The following is a 19,030-nucleotide window of genomic DNA, read 5'->3' as shown; positions in this document are numbered from 1 at the left end:
ATGCTCAGAGGATACAAAACATGCGAGGATAGAGGTTGCAGGTAGGAACACACAGAGAATAACTGTGAACAGGCTGGAAAACACTGTGGGTATAAATATCACACTTGAAAGGGGGTTCTAACTACAGAATAACTAGAATCTCAGGGTCACAAGGAGTTTTTCAGACAGTTAGGGACACTAGGGGGTTGATTTACTAAAACTGAAGAGTACACAATCTGATGCAGCCGTGCATGGTAGCCAATCAGCTTCTAATTCAGTTTGTTCAATTCATCTTTGACAACAAAAACCTGGAAGCTAATGTTTCTATGCAGAGCTGCACCATATTTTGCACTTTCCAGGTTTAGTAAATCAACCCCTGGCAGTCTTGGGGTTACTTGGAATTTTATTAGAGTCAGGAATGCTAGGAAGCACTGGGGTCACTCAATATCTTATCATATGGCCAAGGAAACTAGGAAACACTGGGGACCACCAGGAATCTTCTGCACTAGGAAGCCCCAGGGTCACTAAGAATCCTCTCAGAAATTCAGGGTCACTGAAGCATACTGGGTAACCTGGATCTAGGAACACTTGCTGGAACTCCAGATCTCTAATGCCCTGTACACACGGTCGGATTTTCCGATGGAAAAAGTGGGATTGGATTGTGTTGATGGAAATTCCGATCGTATGTGGGCTCCATCGGACTTTTTCCATCGGAATTTCTGACACACAAAGTTTGAGAGCAGGATATAAAATTTTCCAACATAAAATCCGATCGGTTAAATTCCAATCGTGTGTACACAAATCCGATGCACAAAGTGCCAGGCATGCTCAGAATGAATTAAGAGATGAAAGCTATTGGCTACTGCCCCATTTATAGTCCCGACATATGTGTTTTACGTCACTGCGTTCAGAACGATCAAATTTTCCAACAACTTTGTGCGATCATGTGTATGCAAGACAAGTTTGGCCCAAAATCCGTCGGAAAAAATCCAATGGATTTTATTGTCGGAATGTCCGATCAATGTCCGATCGTGTGTACAGGGCATAACAGGCTATAATTTCTAAATGACTCAGCGGGCTTGTTGCTTCTAAAAATAGAGAAAAAAGATAGATAAAGATTAAAGATTTGCACATTTTCACATTTGTATGGACAAGCTGCAATTTCTGAGTTACTGAGCAGGCAAATTTCATCTGAATTAAAAAAATGAGTGTCTTGTTTTAGAGACTGAAGATAGAAAAATGTTTCAGATTTCTACTACAGATAATAGGCCTGTATGAATATACTGCAATTTCTGAGTAACTGAGCATGCATATTGCATCTGAAAATAAATATTAGTGTCTTGCTTTGGAGACTGAATAAAGAAACAAATTACAGTTTTGCACCAGAGCTATTAAGCCTTTTTTGGACAAGTCACAATATCTAAGGGATTGAGCAAGCATTTTTGGGCTTATTTACTAAAACCGGAGAGTGCAAAACCTGGTGCAACTCTGCACAGAAACCAATCAACTTCCAGGTTTTATTGCCAAAGCTTAATTTTACAAGCTAATCTTAGAAGCTGATTGGCTACCATGCACAGCTGTACCAAATTCTGAGTGCACCAGTTTTTTCTAAATTTTCCCCAATGATGTCTAGAAATAAAATATTAGTGTCTACTTATTTAAAATGTAAAAAAAAAAAAAAAAAAAAAAAAAGGGGGGGGGGCCTCACAGGCCTCACAGACCTCCCAGGCCTCATCCCTGGCCTCACCTAGGAACAACATGAACCCGTGGTGGAAGATCGCGGCCCTGCAGCCACTAATCCGAGCCTTCTAGATCTGCAAAGAGACCTGCAAAAGGTCACCTTGGATATCAAACAGACACTGACGACTGCCATATCAGACCTAAAATGGACATTCAATCGATGAATGGAAGTGGAAGACTCTTCCTAACTTCAGGCAGCAGCTATCAGGCAAGTACAGAAGACACACGACCTCCATCTCCCACACATGTTCAAGCTCCACAGACAAGTGGAAGATTTAGACAACAGGGGACGCAGGCATAATATTAGAATAAGGGGGGTCCCTGAAGGAGTAGAACTGTCTGCTTTACCACAGACGATCTGTGCAATATTCAACAATCTCCTTGACCGACCAGCGGACTCCCCTATTGAGATGGAAAGAGTCCATCGCGCATAGAGACCCCTTCCCCTTGACTCTGAACCACTTGGGGACCTTGTGCGCTGTATTGTGAACTTTCCTCTCAAGGAGGAGATACTCCGGAAAGCAAGAGTCAGAGGCCATATCTTGTACAACGGTGCAGACATTAAACTGTTCCAAGACCTCTCTCAGATAACCCTGCAGAACAGATGCACCCTGCGCCCCCTGCTGGAAACACTACGTGCTTGCAACATTCAATATAGATGGAAGTTTCCATTCTGCCTTTCGGCAACCACCAGAGGTCGCAGCACACTCCTTCGAACACCAGAAGACCTTCCTACCTTTTGTGAACAGCTCGACTAGCCGCTAGTGGACCTACCTGATTGGTATTCCTTTTATTTCCCAACGGAACCATGGAAACCGGTGTCCTACAACGCACCACCTAAAGTCCAGTGACATAGATCCGGACGCCGCAGATTGGATCCTACATCTCCTGGAGAACGTATCTCATGCAGAGATCTCCTCTCACATGCTCCAGACCATGCTGAAACCCTGCGTAGGGGCCATCGAGACAACTAACTTCCTTTCCAATGCACCCCAGACCTACATGTTAGTAAGTTGAGATGTTCTCACATTAACCGCTCCTTCCTCATACTGTTTGTTTACCTCTTTCCCCATCACCATCACTATAATGATTGCCTAAGAACTTACAGTGCACCATGAAGAAGTCACCTGCCAAACTCTCTCCTTGGACAAGCTGATCTCCCCAGGACTAACCTTCCCTCGCAGGTACTATGTTCTTAAATCCACAGACATACCCGATGAAGATCACCACTTGGATGAGAGCTTGACCCAGAACTACTCTCCCTATTTCCCCTCCTACCATCCCAGAACTTCCCCGGAGAGATCACCTGCTTAGTCTTTAATGCAGAGACTCCTTACTGAAGTTAGAAGGGCAGGTAATACTTATATATTTGTGTATTTTTCAAGGGCTTTCCAATGCCCTCAAGTGAATAGAGTTGCTTTTGCTGTTATGTTGTTATGGTTGTATATTTTGATCATAAATGATACCTTAACCTCTTATTCACTGTGCAACAGTGGAGGAGAGACCTGAGCCTTATTCAACCAAGTTTTACACTGAAATATGAAGTGAAACTTATCCAAAATGCCTGACTTAAGGCATAGACGCAGCATGCTACAATTTAAACAAGGTTTCGCTGCGCCTGGTTACCAGATACAGCGCTATCTCACAACCACAAAACCAAAACTTGTTTATGGATTTTTCCTTTTAGGGGAAAACCCATCAGGCAGGTCTCTCCCTACTTAGGCATACTATTCCTCAGCCATGGCAAGGATCTTGCTTCTTCACTGTAAAGAAAGAGGACCCAAGACCCAAACAGAAGGGAAAGAGGAGATTTAGAGTATATAGCCTAAAAGTGCATTATACAATAGTAAGGTTTGCCTGTTACATAAGTTGACTTGAGTTTTCAATATATGTTCATTCTAATTAATAATTGCATGTACAGATAGAAGGACCCCACTCCGTACTCACCTATCAATGACATACAAACTAGTTACTTGATTATTCAATAAATTGTAGCGCTAAAAAACACATATGTCATATGAACAGAATGTCTCTGTAAACATAAACTGGTGTGCCAATAGTGACGTATAGTCAAAACAACGTGATGATCCGCAGTGAATAACTGTGAACAGTGTAACAGTCCCTTCTGCTTCCCAAATCTCAATTCAGATGTCATCAAACTCATAAACAGATGGGGTACGCTTACCGGAACTGTTGGATTCTACTGCCATCACTGTGCTACCCATGGGGTCCTTGTTATGATGTAATAGGTAATGTCGGGGTACCATGTGTTTATCTTTGCCACTTTTTATGCCAGCAATATGTTCATTCATGCGTATGGTGAATGTTCTAGTGGTCCTACCAACATATTGCTTTTTGCATGGACAAGTCAGCAAATATACCACATATTGGGTGGTACAGGTAGCAAACTCTCTCATGTGATAAATGCGCAGAGTAGTGGTGTAACTGAAAGTATCAGCGTTACGTCTCACTGATGGTCATGTGACCGCTCCGGGAACACGTGGCGGGGGTTTCGCGGGCTTTCCCAACACAGCGTGTGGGGTTGCTAAGCAACCTCCACACTCGGCACACATATTTCCGGGTGTTAGCGTCACGTGCTTGGGTTTGCTGGCTTCCCGGGCTCCCAGCACGAGACGCTTACTCGGGATTCTAGTAAGGTCATGGATATTTTGCTATTTGATTGTGCTATTGGTGGACAGATCCACAAGTTTGTAATCAGATCGAATGAAGTGTATATTGATTGGACTCCAGGAGAGGGCTGGCTACGCCCCATTATAAAAACTGGGCAGTGTCATGAGGGTCTTCTATGCCCCTGTTGAAGGTCTTTTGATCAAAACGCATAGGGCGGTTTTATACCCTGTACACTGCCTTTTTTACATTTGTGATCACTTTTATGTATAGCAGTTTTTTAGTAAATAAAATACCCTGATTTACACTATGTGGAGGCATCCCTCTTTTTTTCCACATATTTTCGGGATTTGAGAAACAGCTTCAACCTTGGAACCAGTTCTTGGCCCATTTCCTGTGTATCCAGAGGGGACATCCAGGCCTCATAGGGGCTCCATCTGCTTTCGACCACTTCACTTACCTGCCTGTGGTGGCACACAGCTCGATTGATTCTATACTTATGGCAGTAGAATCCAACAGTTCCGGTAAGCGTACCCCATCTGTTTGTGAGTTTGATGACATCTGAATTGAGATTTGGGAAGCAGAAGGGACTGTTACACTGTTCACAGTTATTCACTGCGGATCATCACGTTGTTTTGACTATACGTCACTATTGGGACACCAGTTTATGTTTACAGAGACATTCTGTTCATATGACATATGTGTTTTTTAGCGCTACAATTTATTGAATATTGGTACACATTTTGGTCACATGGTTTGTAGCAGCTTTGTTTTTTCTTCTTTGTAAGGTAGCGCATCTTGTTTCCATTAGTTACTTGATTAAACTTTATTCTCCTAACTGGTTTCTACCCAGCAAGGTTGCATCACCCATGGTAAATCCTGCACCTGCCCCTACCACTTTACATCCTACGACACATATACGTACTGTTTTCGTCCTCAGTGCTAACCCATCTGATCCTTTCCCAGTTTACTGTCCCACCACAGCTGTCCTATTGGAGCACAGCTGACATCCCAGTCTCCTTTGATGAGGTGGTTAGGTGATCCTATAACCATCGCCGGTGACCTCCCATATACAGAACATGGATATTCCACTACTGTGTTGATCCTCTTACCCATCCTACCCCATACTACCTCCCCCTAAGACTTAACCACCCTAGGTCATATCCCATAACTCTCTTTTTCCCTTTTCTGATCTTCTCTCCTTTCTCCAACCCCTTTTCTTTTGGTGGGGGCTGCTCTTCCTCCCTCCCCCACTTACCCCCCTTATCACCCACGGATAATAATGAGACTACAAAACAAACCCTGTGAACCTCACATACCGAGGTAATATACCCCAACAACATTCAGAATGCATCTAAAACAGATGACCAAAAGAACACAAGCATCATTGAAATGCATCTCACTAAATGTCAAAAACTTAAATTTGACAGAAAAGAGATCACAAGCTCTGTCTGCCCTGATGAAACCCAAAGCACATTTCCTACTATTCCAAGAAACACATTTCAGATCAAGTGCCATCCCCAAATTGGCAAATCATGTATACAAACAGGCTATTCATTCCACAAACCCAGACTCCAAAATGAAAGGGGTCTCTAACTTATCTACAAACATGCTGACTTCAAAACCATCAACTCACTTGAGACGGCCCACAAACAAACAACCTCACAAAATACACTACAGGAGCTATTACAACCTCGATCCACATTACTAAAGGAATTAGGGAAATGCACGAGGAGGCGATATATCCTGCAACAGAAAGTGTTCTGCGAACACAGCAATAAGTGTGGGAGATTGCTGGCTCGCATGATTCGGGCAGCTAAATCATCATCTAGGATATATCACATTTGAGACAAGCACGGCACTCTGCTCTCAAAAAATGAAGATATCGCCAGACGCTTTGAAAAATATTGCTCAAAAGTGTAAAACTTACCGCAAAATAATGAGTACAGAACAAAAGCAAATAGCCTTGCATCCCAAATAAAAGACTTTATAGCTCAGTGCTGCCCCAAACCTATCACCCGTCAGCAAGCCGAAACCATGGAGAGCCCCCTCTCAATGGAGGAGCTTCAATTGGCAATAAAACAGATGAAAGTAGGGAAGAGCCCCGGCCCCGATGGCTTCACACTAATATACTACAAAAGCTTTCAAGATGTTCTAATACCCAAAATGCTAAAGACCTTTAACTCACTATCAAACCCACACACCTCAGTAGGCAGATTATTAGAAGCTCACATAACTCTTATCCCGAAGGAAGGCAAAGATTATCTACAAGCATCTAATTACAGGCCCATTTCTCTACTTAATGTAGATATCAAACTATATGCAAAGATATTGGCCAATAGATTACTAACTCTCATTCCTGGCCTCATCTTATCTGACCAAGTAGGATTCATCCCAGGTAGAGAGGCCGGGGATAACACTATACGCACCCTAAATTTACATCATTGACTGGCTTCATCGGGAACTAAGGGCTTTCTCCTATCCCTAGATGCTGAGAAGGCGTTTAACAGGGTGGCCTGGGACTACATGCAGGAAGTATTAAATGGCATGGGTCTCTTGCCTTGCATGTTTGCACACATTAACTCACTATACACTAACCCTTCGGCGAGGGTGAGGGCTAATGGCCTCCTGTCAAGCTCCTTCTCTATAAGCAATGGTACACGTCAGGGATGAATCTAACAAAGGAATAGTGCACTACAATTAACTTCCTATTAAAATGTGATAATAAACCATATCATTTGGTATAAAACATGCCGTGAGTATATCCAAAATATTATGTGAAACACATGCCTGTTAACAAATACCACAAATATAAATAAAATATGAGTATTCCATAACTGTCTTCTTATGGTAAAAAACACCCAAAAGGTATCAGAAGAATATAGGAAGAATGTTAGATGATGTAACTGGATCCTTCAAGAAATATAAACAAGTGTTCTATATATGCTCAGAGGAAAAACACACCACAAATACTATTGCTCGTTGCTTCAGTCAACAGTTAATTAGGAACGTAAGTCTCTCTCCTGCACTTCTGATGCTCTCAGCTGGTGGTTTTAATTACCTCCCATTATATGTTATATTCATGTAGCCACAAGAAAAAAGAGAGATATCATTGCGCAATGAACCACTTCTAAAGTGCTATCTATGTTTAAGCATATTCACTCACATGAACTGGCAAATAACAGCGCATATGAATCAATCAGAACTAGTCGCGTTCTCCTTCCTCTCACCGCTCAGTGTGTCTCGCACACAGGCAGGTCGGATGACTTCACTGGCTCCTCCCGATGCGTTGCGTCACATGTCAAGTGACTTTATCAAGTATTTTTGCACATAGTCTACCTTATAATTCATTTCACATATCAGCGCTTTAGTACACTACTTATAACATGTCAGGGATGCCCACTATCCCCCCGATCTTTGTCCTGAAGCTCAAACCTGGATTAAATAGACTACGCAACAATATAGACATCAAAGGCATCACCATAGCACATAGAGAATTTAAAGTAGCCGCTTTTGCGGACGACATTTTACTCACCCTACAAGCTCCTCAACTTTCAATACCCAATCTCCTGAGAGATCTAAAACATTTTGAGGAGCTATCAAAACTCAAAATGAATTACTCCAAGTCACATGGCCTAAATATCTCCCTTCCTCTACAAGAAGTAGCTCACTCCCAAGACTCCTTCCCATTCCAATGGAAGAAAGAAGCTATTACATATCTTGGAATCCAGATTACCAGGAAAACAGTAGACCTCTATAACTACAACTTCTTGGCCACCCTTTCAAACTTTCAAAAATTCAAACTAACATAAAAGAATTGAATAATCTCAAGATATCCTGGTTTGGCTGTTCAGCCCTAATTAAAATGATTGTCCTTCCCCGCCTCTTATATCTATTGCAGACAATAGTAATAAACCTTCCCCCTTCCTTTTTCGCAACATACAAAAAAGCCTGCAGAGCCTTTCTGTGGAAGAACAATTCCCAGCTTATAAAATATTCACAACTAAGGATGAGCCAAACACCCCCCGGGTCGGTTTGCAGCAGAACATGCGAACAGGCAAAAAATTTGTTCGAACACGCGAACACCGTTAAAGTCTATGGGACACAAACATGAATAATCAAAAGTGCTAATTTTAAAGGCTTATATGCAAGTTATTGTCATAAAAAGTGTTTAGGAACCTGGGTCCTGCCCCGGGGGACATGTATCAATGCAAAAAAAAGTTTTAAAAACAACCGTTTTTTCAGGAGCAGTGATTTTAATACTGCTTAAAGTGAAACAATAAAAGTGAAATATTCCTTTAAATTTCGTACCTGGGGATGTCTATAGTATGCCTGGAAAGTGGCGCATGCTTCCCGTGTTTAGAACAGTCAGAACTGCACAAAATGACATTTCTAAAGGAAAAAAAGTAATTTAAAACTACTTGCGGCTATAATGAATTGTCAGTCCCGGCAATACAGAAGTCATTGAAAAAAATGGCATGGGATCCCCCCAGTCTATTACCAGTCCCTTTGGGTCTGGTATGAATATTAAGGGGAACCCCGAACCAAAATTTAAAAAAAAATGCGTGGGGGTCCCCCCAAATTTCATACCAGGCCCTTCAGGTCTGATATGGATATTAAAGGGAACCCTGTGCCAAAATTAAAAAAAAAATGTAGTGGGGGTCCCCCTAAAAATCCATACCAGACCCTTCAGGTTTTTTTCAATTACTTCTTTTATCTGTTTTGCCGGGACCGACAATTCATGTCAGTTTTTAAAACTTTTTTTTACATTGATACATGTCCCCTGGGGCAGGACCCAAAACACTTTTTATGACAATACCATGCATATAATTAGCACTTTTTATTTCTCCCATAGACTTTTAAAGGGTGTTCCGCAGCTTTGTAATTTGTCGCAAATAACCCAAATTGTTCGCTATTCGGCAAACACTTATGTTCAACTCAGACATTGGGCTCATCCCTATTCATGACTGACCTTTCCTAAATCTAAAGGGGGAATCAGCCTTCCTGACCTCCACAAGTACCACTTGGCATGCCACTTGACCAAGATTGTAGACTGGAAGATACATTACCTAGAAAAAGCTTGGATTACAATAGAAAAACATTTTATACATACCCCAACACATGTTCTCCCCTGGCTACCACCTCGACTTTGGCCCCAGACCCTTAAGACACATCCACTCATATATCCTTCACTATCTAGCCTTTAGTAAAGCTATCTCTCTATATAAAGTGTCTTCACATTCAGGGCCATTGACACCCCTACGCGGAAACCCAGAGTTCCCTCCTGGAGACTCCACTACATTCCTCCAAAAGAAGTGGCCACACGATGAGGTAAGGGCACAACAGCTTTTCCATAAGGACACCATCCGAACCTACATAGACTTGATGTCAGAGTCACGCACACATCACATTTCCTTTCTGGTCATACAGACAAGTGAGACATTTTCTAACCTCTGCAGCACCAACCACAACATGGACCAGACAACTTACTCCATTTGAAACCCTGTGCTCAAGCAACACACCTCAAAGACACCTTATATCACACATTTATGCCCTTCTTCATGATGATACTCCCATCTCAGCGACTGAGAACCTACGTAAATCATGGGAACAAGATTTACAAATGACACTGACAGAGGAGGATTGGGAAGCCATCTACACACTTCTGTCACACACTTGAGCATCACCAGATATATATCTTATATGAACTGTCACTCATCCATCCATATGTGAACCATATCCTTATCACCGATACGGACGCATAAATGCCTTTGGAGTTGCTTTGAGTTTTGGGACTTTGTCACATCTCCATACTGGGGACATTGAGATTGGTGCTTTTTTCTTTTTGACACATTATTTTTGGATGTGTTTATTCATGCACTATATTTCACTGTAATAGTGTGGTAGCTGGGTTAAGACTACCAGTCATTCACTTATTCCTTGTTGCACTGTTTATTACCTTTTTATGCAATTGTGGCATTTAGTGCTGGGATTTACATGGTAATCATTTATTTCACAGTTTTGTTTTAAATATATATATATATATATATATATATATATATATATATATATATATATAGACCAGGCACTTCTGAGTCATGCTCTGTGGCTACCGTAATTAGGTAGCCACCCTGTACGGCAGTTCAAACACACGCTGTATAGGATATGTTTATTAGTTACACATCCATACACACTCCATAGGCTTATCTATATATTAGACACTGATTATCTATTGTAAATTGGAACTGCATGTAATGTGCACCAGTGTGGGTTATACATCCACTGTGTAGTCTTCCCATCCCCCATATATATTTATACCCATTAGGTAGCGCCACACACCCCCTTGTTTCCATTTGTTGTTTCCATCTACACACTTGCCCATAAGGGATCAATGAATGTAGCGATCCAAGAAAATGGATATAAAATTATAACCAAATGGTACAGGACCCTATCACGACTGCACAAATTCTCACCCTCAATCCCAAACATATGTTGGAGATGTAAAAAGGCAGTAGGCTCCATGATACACATTTGGTGGGAGTGCGACTCCATCCAATCATTTTGGAGGAAGGTGCACTCAATCATAAATCAGGTTACCTGTCAGGAAAGGTTCCACCCGCTGATGATACTGTCTGACATTTGTTGTGCAGTACTGTGGTCCACCAGATGTCTCCTGGCAGTCTGGAACTGCCAGGGGAGCTTTCCCCTGTTGGTGGTATTATGTGATCCTTGGGCCGCAGTACTGGCGTCCACCAGCGGATGGTTCCTGGCAGTGTGGGGCCGACATAATCTCCTGCACTCAGGCATCACCTGAGTCTGATTGCAGGAGATGTGTATAAGTACCCAGCAGACACACTTATGCCTTGCCTTGGTATCTTTCCTTGTGCCCTGATCCTGAACTTGAGAGCTCTGTATCTGTACCTGACCCTGTTCCTGTCTGTTTACCTGAATCCTGATCCTTGTACCTGTACCTGTCCCTCCTGTGATCCATCCATCCTCTCCTTGTCCCGTTTGTTTCCCTTCCCCAGCTGCTGACCTCCTGTTGATGACCCTGGCCTGGCTCTGTTTATGATCTCGGTATTCCCCTTTACCTGTATATATTTGTCTGTTACTATTATTATTTGCGGGTTTCTATTTGGTATTGTTGTTGTGCACTGAGTGATATTGGAGGTGGTTGTATTTATATTTATTCTCTTATCTTTAATTAATCATATATTTTTCACCTTACCTGCGTTTGTTCCTCTGCTGCTGTCCACACAGCTCTGATCTCTGATACCAAAGCCATCCCTGACCAGAAGTGGCTGCACAGAGGAACCATCCCAGCTCTGTTTACATCTGTGAAATGAATTTGGATGTTATTAGTTACTATGCTTTGTTAGCATCAGAGAGTGGTGAATATCTCTGCCAGACACTGAAGGAGTGGACTAGTGACCAGCTGTTTGAAATCATGCATTTAGCTCACTTTCTAGTGGATTAGGGTTGTTTGTTGTTTGGGGATGTGCAGCCTTTAATTCAAATATGTACAGAGTTCCCCCTGCCCAGTATTCCCAAAGGCCGTGATGACTTTTCTCCACCTTTTAGTGTTAATCAGGTCATATCTTTAGTATGGCTTTTGGAAGATGACTCCACTTGCTTTTTTGAACATTACCTAGCTTGTTCCAAACTTGTGATAAAAGAGCGTGTTGATTCGGTACAGTCCCTTGTCAGACAGGCAGAATGTAAACTGCAGTTTGTCCAACCAGTGCTCCAAGCATGGTCTAATATCTTTCAATCAACCTCAGCCAGCCCACAACAAATCATCTCTGCTACCAGACACCTGCCTGCCCAAGAGTCTTTTCCTCCATCACCAATGGCAAACTCAGCTTCAGCCCAATATACTCTACTCCCCACCAAATATCAATACCCTGTTTCTTCCTGCTGCACCTATCTTGCCTTTAATCCACCTGCCTCTTTCCCACTGCCTACAATCTCTCAAGAACGTCCCCCAGCTACTGTTACCTCTTTCCTGCCATATTCCAACCCTCCTTTCCAGTCTGCTTCATCCCCTACCTACAGTGCTGCAGTTACCTACAGGACTTCAGTATCTAAACCTAAAAAGAGACAGAAGTTCTTTCCTACCCATTTGATCCTGCCAGTAACGCAACCTGCCTCCACACCAGCTAATCCACTCCAGCCTGATGTTCCAGTGCCCGCTGTTCAGTCTGATGTTCCAGTGCCCGCTATTCAGTCTGAAGTTTCAGTGCCCGCTGTTCAGTCTGATGTTCCAGTGCCCACTGTTCAGTCCGATGTTTCAGTGCCCACTGTTCAGTCCGATGTTTCAGTGCCCTCTGTTCAGTCTGATGTTCCAGTGCCCACTGTCCCATCTGATGTCCCGGTGCCCGCCTTCCAGTCTGATGTCCCGTTGACTGCCTTCCAGTCTGATGTCTCGGTGCCTGCCTTCCAGTCTGATGTCTCGGTGCCTGCCCTCCAGTCTGATGTCTCGGTGCCTGCCCTCCAGTCTGATGTCTCGGTGCCTGGCCTCCAGTCTGATGTCTCGGTGCCTGGCCTCCAGTCTGATGTCTTGGTGCCTGCCCTCCAGTCTGATGTCTTAGTGCCTGCCTTCCAGTCTGATGTCTCGGTGCCTGCCTTCCAGTCTGATGTCTCAACACCTGCCTTTCAGTCTGATGTCTCGGTGCCTGCCTTCCAGTCTGATGTCTTGGCGCCTGCCTTCCAGTCTGATGTCTCAGTGTCTGCCTTCCAGTCTGATGTCCCGGTGCCTTCCTTCCAGTCTGATGTCTTGGTGCCTGCCTTCCAGTCTGATGTCCCGGTGCCTTCCTTCCAGTCTGACACCCCAGTGCCCGCTGTCCAGTCTGACATCCCGGTGCACATGTTCCAGTCTGATGTTCCAGTGCCTGTGTCCCTGCTTGAAGTTCCAGTGCCTGTGTCCCCGCTTGAAGTTCCGGTGCCTGTGTCCCCGCTTGAAGTTCCAGTGCCTGTGTCCCTGCTTGAAGTTCTGGTGCCTGTGTCCCCGCTTGAAGATCCGGTGTCCCAGCCTGAAGATCCAGTGTTCCAGCCTGAAGTGCCCGATGCCCAGCCTGAAGTGCCCGATGCCCAGCCTGAAATGCCTGATGACCAGCCTGATGTGTTCCTGTCTGCTGTCCAGCCTGATGTGCCACTGTCTGCTGCCCAGCCTGATGTGTCACTGTCTGCTGCCCAGTCTGATGTGCCACTGTCTGCTGCCCAGCCTGATGAACCTCTGTCTGCTGTCCAACCTGATGTGTTCCTGTCTGCTGCCCAGCCTGATGTGCCACTGTCTGCTGCCCAGCCTGATGTGCCACTGTCTGCTGCCCAGCCTGATGTTCCACTGTCTGCTGCCCAGCCTGATGAGCCTCTGTCTGCTGCCCAGCCTGATGTGTTCCTGTCTGCTGCCCAGCCTGATTTGTTTCTGTCTGCTGCCCAGCCTGATGTGTTCCTGTCTGCTGCCCAGCCCAATGACTTGGAGCCTGCTGCCCAGCCCGATGACCTGGAGCCTGCTGTCCGCGGTCTGCCCTGATGTGCCCGCTGTCTGCCCTGATGTGCCTGCTGTCTGCCCTGATGTGCCTGCTGCCCAGTTTGGTGTGCCCGTTGCCCAGTTTGATGTGCCTGCTGTCTGTTTTGATGTGCCCTCTGCCCAGCTTGATGTACCTCCGTCTGTTGTCTGGCTTGATACCATGGACTTTCCTCAGCATCGGCTAGTTGGAGCATCCGGAGGCCACTTCTTTGAGGGGATACTGTCAGGAAAAGTTCCACCCGCTGATGATACTGTCTGACATTTGGAGTGCAGTACTGTGGTCCACCAGCAGGTGTCTCCTGGCAGTCTGTAATTGCCAGGGGAGCTTTCCCCTGTTGGTGGTATTATGTGATCCTTGGGCCGCAGTACCGGCGTTCACCAGCGAGTGGTTCCTGGCAGTGTGGGGCCGACATTATCTCCTGCAATCAGGTAGCACCTGAGTGATTGCAGGAGATGCGTATAAGTACCTGACAGACACAGCCTTGCCTTGGTATCTTTCCTTGTGCCCTGATCCTGAACCTGAGAGCTCTGTATCTGTACCTGACCCTATTCCTGTTCCTGTCTGTTTACCTGAACCCTGAGCCTTGTACCTGTACCCATCCCTCCTGTGATCCATCCATCCTCTCCTCATCCCGGTTGTTTCCCTTCCCAAGCTGCTGACCTCCCTTTGATGACCCAGGGCCTGGCTCAGTTTATGATTTCAGTATTCCCCTTTACTTGTATATATTTGGCTGTTACTATTATTATTCGTGGGTTTCTATTTGGTATTGGTTGTTGTGCACTGAGTGAGATTGGAGGTGGTTGTTTTTATATTTATTCTCTTATCTTTAATAAATCATATATTTTTCACCTTACCTGCGTTTGTTCCTCTGTTATACACGCATGCATCCCCTTGCTTCATAGAAGTCAAGTTGAATTTCTCACCCTTATTCATCACCACCAGAAAACCTGTTGATAGTGGTCTAAGTGGTGTTGCTTTCAGTTATAATGTAATTTGACACAACAAGGGTGCTCCTACTGAAGAGGTAACGATATCGGGTGTACATACAAGGTTTATCCAATAACAAGATGTACTTGATTGTAAAAGAACCCAGCTGTACGATTGTCAATTATTTATGCTGTAACACCCCGCACTGATGTACACGCCATGGAAGCCCCCTTTGATTTGCATGTCAACTGTTTTGTAATCATATCCTTTATGTTCCTTTCAATAAAAATCTTTTGTGGAAAAAAAAAAAGAATTGAAAATTTGCAGTACACCTTTGAAGCCTTTATTTGATAGGCCACAGTTTAGGAGTGTCTTGATTCAGGGATAGAAGATGAAAGATGGAGAAAGTTACAAATTTACAACAGAAATACCAAAGCTTGTATGGACAGTGATTGAGCAGGCATATTGCATTTGGAAAAAATATGAAAATTGAAAATATAAACATTTTACATAACTGCATTACACCTTTAAAGCCCTGATCAAATAGGCTGCAATTCATGCATTTGCATTTTGCATTTCCAACTTAAAAATTGGCTTTTTCACAGACCTAATAATTGAAAGTTTGACAAATGTGCTGCCAAGCTTGTAATTTTTATTTTGGCCAGGTCACTTTTTTTCTGATGGAGAGAGTAAGTAGATTTCAGCTGGAAATAAAATATTACATTTGTTTTTTCCCCCAAGAATAAATAAAAAGGGGACTTCTACACAGATTTGCAGCACATATTTTATCTGCATGTCAGCCAAAGATCACATATTTCAAAAAAATATTGGGTTATTCTTTCCAAGAAAAAAAGAAAGGGAAATATGCAGATTAGCACACTACTTCTGTTATGGATCACATAGGATCATTCTGCACCCCATGGCCCGTTTTCAGCTGACAGCTAAAGCCCCCTGTTGGTTGACATTGCTCAGCCAGTCCAGGCTCTGGATCAATCCCAAACTTACAGTTGGGATTTACCCAGATGCGTGGACTGAACCAGTCGAACCCCCCCACAGCCCAAAGCTCCAGTGAGCACTGCAGGGGCAGAGCAGAGAGCCAGTGACTGACAGTCACAGCTCTCTGTTTAGTGTGGAGGGGAGAACTGCGTGATCAGTGGTGTTTCATTGCTCAGTCCCATAAGCAGCGGGGTACGGAAGCAGCATCTGACCGATGCACCTAGGTGAGTATAATTTTTTTTTTTAAACTTCTCTTTTAAAGGGTAACTCCACTTTCGTGGGGAAAAAATAGCAAATAATGAAAAAATAATATAGTGTTTACAATTGCGACACAAGTCATATTGTAATTGAATGTTATTAAAATTTACCATTCCTTTTCAATCTGCAGCTGTCACGGAACGTCCCACACTCCGCTTGAGTGGTTCTGTCAGTATACCGCTTCCTAAGTTCTGGAACACGAGTCCAATGGATCTGGCTATAGGAACCCCCAAGAACTAGACAACACCAGTCTTGGAGTACATCAGGACTAACTCTTTATTTGAGATCTCACACAAATTTATACAGCAGGCTGACTCAAAGCTAACCTATTAACATGAGCTAATTTACTAAAACATTTACCCAGGCCAGATGACAGACTTGTGGGCACCGAGCTTCACACAGTAGTATAAACACAATAGCTGGAGCTAATTACAATTAACAATACAAACAACAATCTCCCCCCTCCTCAGCCTAGTCATCAACAGTTCGTCTCCTAGCCAGTGCTGGTGGCTAATGTGATCAGCTCACTCAATTAACATAAACACAGGTAGTTGGAGTTGATGACACCAGCATCTCCTCACAGGATGTGTCCCAACAGTATAATTCAGTCTTATCATTCTAATATGGCATATAAAGGGTTCCCAGAGTCTGTGTGTTTTGGGGGGACATGGAGCTGAATCCAAAGTAACACCAACCCCAGGGTCCCCAGGCATACAGCTCACAGAGAGCACCATTCCCCCAAATGCTAGGGCCCATAATCGGTGGGCAAGAGGCTTGCGTTCAGTCCCCTCCAATAGCCTCTGTCCCGGGTGAGTCTGTCACATTTCTCCCCCATCAAAGGTTGACTAACAAGGTCCCACCCCGCCACCTGGTCTGGACATGCGTTAGTCAGGTAGAGTGAACTCACATAGTCTTCCCGCATGATCTCCTTTCTTGGCTGCATGGAATAGTTGACCTCAGTAGGTGTGGGGTAGAGGTCATTTACTCTCTGTCTGGCTGCCAGGGCTTCAGCTGGATTGTTTTTAACATTCCTGGGCTCGGTCTGCTGCTGGGCAGAGGGGCCGATCACCCCAGCTTCCTGAAGCTGTAGAGAGACACTAGGTGCTAGGCAGAGGCCAGCGGTGCTCTGCCCTGTTGCCAGCGATTCAGCTGGGAGTAGCAGCTCCACTACATCAGCTTGTCGTCGGAGAGAGGGGCCAACTGCCCCGGCTCCCTGGAACTCCACAGTTGTTGCCGGTGCTGGGAAGAGGTTGGTAGCACTCTGCTCTGTTGCCAGCACTTCTGCTGAGGACTCCGCATCCTCCGCTCTGGCTAACCGTTGGGGCAGGAGGCTGGCTTCCTCCACTCCCAAACTGTGTAGCTGCCATTGGGGAGGTGAGCCGGCTGCTTCCTTTTCCATTCCCTCATCTGGTTGCTTGGACGACATGTCTATGGTACTGTCTCCCAGGTGCACTGATCTTTGCTGGGGAGGGAAGGCCGCTTCCTCCACCCTGGCCAACTGTTGGGAGGGACAACACACACCTCCTCTCCCTTCTCCCCCTGTATCTGCTGCTGGGAAGTGATTGCCACCTTCTCACCCGGGGCCTCCGAAACTGCCACAGGTGTGGGGCAGAGGTCTTGGACCCTCTGTCTGGTTGCCAGATCTTCAGCTGGAGAAGTTTGTTGTAACTCCACAGATACTGCTGTTGGTGCTGGGCAGAGCACAGTGAAGTTTGGCCCCAATAGCAGCTCTTCTGCCTTAAGGCTCATCAGGTTGTTCTTTCTCAGCAGAAAAGTCTATTAAATCCCCTACTGCTATAACTGGTGTCTGTGGATAGAGGTTCACCATCTTCTGTCCGTGGAACTCAGAAGATGCCATCAGTGCTGAGCAGAGCGCAATGAAGTTTGGCCCTAATCCCAATTCTTCTGCTGGGGGCTCACCCGATGGTTTTTCCTCAGCAGAAAAGTCTATCAAATCCCCTGTCTCTGCAACTGGTGTCTGGGGATGGAGGTTCACCATCTCCTGTCCATGGAATCCAGAAGATGCTATCAGTGCTGGGCAGAGGTTAGCAGAGCTCTGCCCGGTTGTCAGCACTTCAGGTTTGGGGATGGCAATCTCCAGATTTTCCGCTGCAGATTCTCTGGCATGCTGCTGGACAAGCACATTCCTCCATCCAAGATCATCCCATGCAGAAACAGGATCATCAAAGTCAGTCAGCACTTGCTGCATCCGACATAAGACCTCCGCCTCCCTAGCTGTGGGGGCAGGTTGGCAAAGCACACTATTGCTCTGCCACATTGCCGACTCTTCAGCCAGGATTTCAGTGTTGTCAGCTGGTATTTCCTGATAGTCCCAGGCAAAGGGAGCCCAGCCCTGGCACTGAGCAATGTCTAGCAGCCGTCTGTAGGCGATCTCTAGCTCCCATTCCTGAACGGCCAGAAACTCCAAATCTTCCTGTGCCCAATGCACTTCCGAAATGTTCAGTAGCCCTTCTCTGAAATCCATGATTTGGTCCAACCGCCACTCCAAATCACTCCCAAAGTTAGGATCCCCTGTCAGCTTCACATACAACAGTCCCAAGCCGCCATAGCTTAAGCCTTCTGTTGGGCTGACATCCACTATCCAGGGACATGCTTGGGATACATGCCACCGGAGGGCTCTGTAGCTCTCATCCAGCTTTATCTCTGCCCAGACCAGCCTGCTTAATTCAGCTGTCTGCTTCTTGTGTGGTTTTTCTCCCAAAAACCGCACCCGCAGTCTGTACTGCGACCAGTACCTTTCCTCGATGGAGGGGAGAACTTTTCCATGGTGTCGCTGCTCACGGGCTAGCGCTTCCTTCCAGAGTTTGCAGCGAATAGAATCACACCATCCCAGCAGGACCTGCTCCGATACTGGTCCTCTGTGCTGTATCTGCATCTCTCGCAACCTCCTTCTGAATTCCTCATCCATGGCGGCTGGTATCTGTACCTCTCCTCTCCTGCTATCTGGACCT

This window comes from Aquarana catesbeiana, linkage group LG09, assembly GCF_042186555.1.
Source record: "Aquarana catesbeiana isolate 2022-GZ linkage group LG09, ASM4218655v1, whole genome shotgun sequence".
NCBI lineage: Eukaryota > Metazoa > Chordata > Amphibia > Anura > Ranidae > Aquarana > Aquarana catesbeiana.
The sequence above is the reverse complement of the archived record's forward strand: the minus strand, read 5'-3'. Positions refer to the sequence as shown.